The sequence below is a fragment of the Triturus cristatus genome, chromosome 2_2, assembly GCF_964204655.1.
Source record: "Triturus cristatus chromosome 2_2, aTriCri1.1, whole genome shotgun sequence".
NCBI classification, from domain to species: Eukaryota; Metazoa; Chordata; class Amphibia; order Caudata; family Salamandridae; genus Triturus; species Triturus cristatus.
This window is the reverse complement of record NC_140582.1, coordinates 511,721,576-511,725,299: the sequence shown is the minus strand read 5'-3', so window position 1 is coordinate 511,725,299 and position 3,724 is coordinate 511,721,576. Positions and strand designations below refer to the sequence as shown.

Below are 3,724 nucleotides of genomic sequence, written 5' to 3'. Positions count from 1 at the left end.
CCCTGGAGGGCTATCTCTCCCATGGTGTCCCCAAAGGGCCCAGTTCCTCATCCACCCTGGTCCCTCAGGTGTCGGTTGGATCTTCCTGGGTGGAGAAGCTCGCGCCATGCCTGGTACTCATCAAAGCACCCAGCAGCCACTCACCGCTCCACCTGCCAGGAATTGTGAGGGGAGGTCTAGCCCTGTGCCTTGGGTTCCATCTGGGAGACACTTGTGGGGTCAGACTGTCACTTTCAGTCACCAGGATTGTTCCACAGTTAATAATCCTTCAGCAGGTTCACCTACGTGAACCTTGTTGCAACTTTTACTTTGTCTAGATAGTCAAGTTTGATCATCTTCTCAGCACTCATCCAGAGCCGGTGCTGACCCCAGCAGGCCGATCCATGAACCGCACTAAACCATGCAATCGGTAGTAGCAATGGGCAGTGTGTACAAGGGGCAGGGACTTAATAAACTTAAGCTTATGACCCTCACTTACTGAGAATTCCATGTTCACGGTAAATATTTGCAATCCCCTAACCCTACCACAAACAGGGCTCAGTAGGTTACCTTCACCTGTTAGCAAAGGGTAGACGCATGCTGATCCGTTCAGTGTAGCGTGTGTGCAGCCCCAGAAATCTAAGGGCTTCATAGACCTGTTATTGCTTGATCTTGTGTGTCTGAACACTACATTCCCCTCTAAGAGGATGAAAGCCAACCACTGGGAGTCACATAACTAGTCAGCATGGAGGAGTCGTGTTTGTTATTGGAATTAACCAGACAAATTGCACCACCAACTAAGAATGGCCATGCACCATTGCTTACAGAATTGAGAAGAGCTATCCATCTGAGCATCCTTTCCATGTCTGGACCAAGTGAGGTTTCCAGTGTCGAGTCAATTTAATCCATAGGCACCACTCCTGGTTATGCCATTACATCGATTTATAAGTTTCACCTTTGCAAGCATACTCCCCCTGAAACAAAAACACTTTGGCTTCCCGAAAGAAGCTCAGCAGCTCATGGGAACATTGCTGCTGGCTCGCTAGTCAGCATTGTCTATGGTTAATACTACAACAGTATATGATCGCCTTCGAACCCCTGACTTTCATTCTTGATTAATAAAAACATTCTTGGCAAATACTTTTACTTTGGTTCATCTTGTGCCAAACCAAGAATTTCACCTCTAGAGGCACAATACGGATGCACCCGGCTGTGTCTGTTAATCATGGTCGCAATCCCAAAAACCAACAAAATAGAACCAGAGTTCTATTCCATTATTTATAGCTAAAGTATTCAGGTGACTGTCCTGCTGTAAACACTTTTTCAAAGTCAAAGTAGAAGGTTCGGACCCCCGGGACACTAAGTCAAGAGCATCAAGGGGGCAGTGAGAGGCAGTTTCTCACCTTGTAGCGGACCACCAGCTTGATCCCAAGATCCAACTAAGGTCTTTTTAACTGCAATAACTTTAATGTACGCTGTTTTACCGTGGCTTGTATTACCGTAGCTGCTGGCACCAGACTTGCCCTGCAATGGATCTTCGCAAAAGCCTTTAAAGTGTACTAATTTAACTTACAGGGCCTCATAAGAGTCTTGTATTGTTATTTTTCATCACCAACTCCCCAGTAAAGAATGGTCAATATGTGCTCCTGCTGCCTTCCTTGTATGTGAAAGCCATGTCTCATCCCCCCTTTCCAGAATTGAAGCCCAATTCCCCACTACCTGTTGTCAACATGGTAGGTACAGAAAGTTCCAAAGCTGACAGTGCAGACATTTGTATGTATCGTCGTTGTCACTAGACTTACAATCAGCCTGAGGTTGTCTAAAGCCACCAAAGTGGCCAGACCAGCTTAGCTAGTCGTAGTCTGATAAAGGCAGTGCCCGTCGGCATTTATTAACTGTAGAAATACCACAATTATCAGAGTAACAGATAGAGCAATCAAAGAAACAATACATTTTTTAATGAGCCATTCGTAATTTTACTCTACTTGCCATGTGACTTAAACATGCACAACTTAATCTTTGAGAAAAGCATATGCTACGGGCAAGATCAGCCAGATAGCCGCACCTGCTGGATGGGAGGAGGAGCTGCTTTCCCATCCTGGACCTACCTTCACACCACTTCGGAGCCATCCTTGGTAGACCCTGCTTGCCTGCAGGGGCCTGGGTTGACAGGGCAGTTACACGGACACACTCCACAAAAACATAATGCAGAGGCGCAGCCTGAGTAGGACACAGGAAAGCAAAGGCCACATCACAGAACAGTAGTTCAGAGCTGCTGCGGAAATGTACTGTGTGCAGGAGTACAATGGAGAGGCATGTGAGGCCCAGACCACCAGGCAGCATCTGGTACTAGCACCACCCAACACCATCTACTCTTGTCAGATCACTTCACAAGCTGCCGGCTGCTTGGCCTTCGCTTTGCTGACTGGCCTCTACAAAAATCCAATCCTCGAGTCAGACAGTTCAGACAGATTGGAAGCTTTTTGCATGAAACAACAGCCAAGGCTGGCAAGGCAGTTCTTTCCTTAATGGATCAAGTGTGCCCAAGGAATCAGTGTAGAGTACTGGCTAAATCCCCTCCAAACCCACACTTTCATCCCCTTCCGCCTGGAAGCAGGCTGCCCTGGACAGGGATGCACATCTCTGCCTGCTCTCTGGGTAGAAGGACTCTGAGTAAAGTCCCATCGGACAGAGCTATAAGGCAGTCACAGACTCAGGTCCCAGGGACCCACGGGCAGGCTGGCCCGGGCTTCTGTGGCAGCTGTGGAGTAAGACTATAGGACAAGGGGTCCGTCATACCTTGTCCCTAATAATCCAGAGCAAGGCTACTTGCCTTTTTGTAATCTATGCACACAGAGTAAAAGGGGGCCATTAGAGTGAACACATCCAACCTCCTGGAGGCCTGGCAGGGCCTGGGGACTCAAATGAGCCATCATCATGACTTCCAAGTCAGCTTGGCCATCACAATTACAGTACAGTGCTAGCCAAACTTTCTCGAGCAGGCTGCCGTGCATGTAGATGCAAGTTTTCTATCCTTATACACAACAGGTTTGATCAGCACACACTAGTAGTAATGAATAACTTCATAGAATGAATTTTTCTACGAATGTTCCTTTATTCTTTATTCTTATTTTCTTCAAAGGGTAGCCAACACGTTTGGTCCTTTTATAGGACCTCTTCAGGGCTCGTCCAAAATTCTTTCAAGTACATGAAAATATGTGTTCCACAGGAACAATGAAGAACAATCGGCTTATTCTGAGCACCGTTAAGGCTTCACAGAACCAGTTGTGTGAATATAAGAAATAGCTCAGGTACTCTAGACATTTTATAACAAAGTGCTGGGCGAGAGAGTTTTTTATTCTGAGCACATATTAGGCTCCAGAATTGTTGTCATCACATTCAGGTTATGTCGGTCAATGTCGACCTCCGCATCTATTCGATGAAATGCGGGGCATATGTCTGCCCTTCTGCAGCTTATCGCGTCCTGCCCTCCAGGAAGAAAGGCTAGAAGGATAGGCCCATCAGACAGGGCCGGAATGCAGGCCCAGACATTTACACATTTACTAATTTAGAGCAAGGCTACCCCCTTTCTTGTAATCTGTGCACACCGAGTGACAGGGGGGTTTTCTGAGAAAATGCACTGACCTCTAGCCCTAGCCAGGATCAAAGAGTCAAATAAAACCCTCATCAGGACTTCCAGCGGAGCCCAGCCATATGGGTGTGCTTTATGAAAGCATAGCGGAGA

At 47.1% G+C, this 3,724-nt stretch overlaps 1 pseudogene; it reads right to left on the bottom strand.

Annotated features, from left to right (window-relative positions):
- Positions 1 to 258: 258 nt before the first annotated feature.
- LOC146862438 (18S ribosomal RNA) lies at positions 259 to 2,037 on the bottom strand (annotated as a pseudogene).
- Positions 2,038 to 3,724: the final 1,687 nt, after the last annotated feature.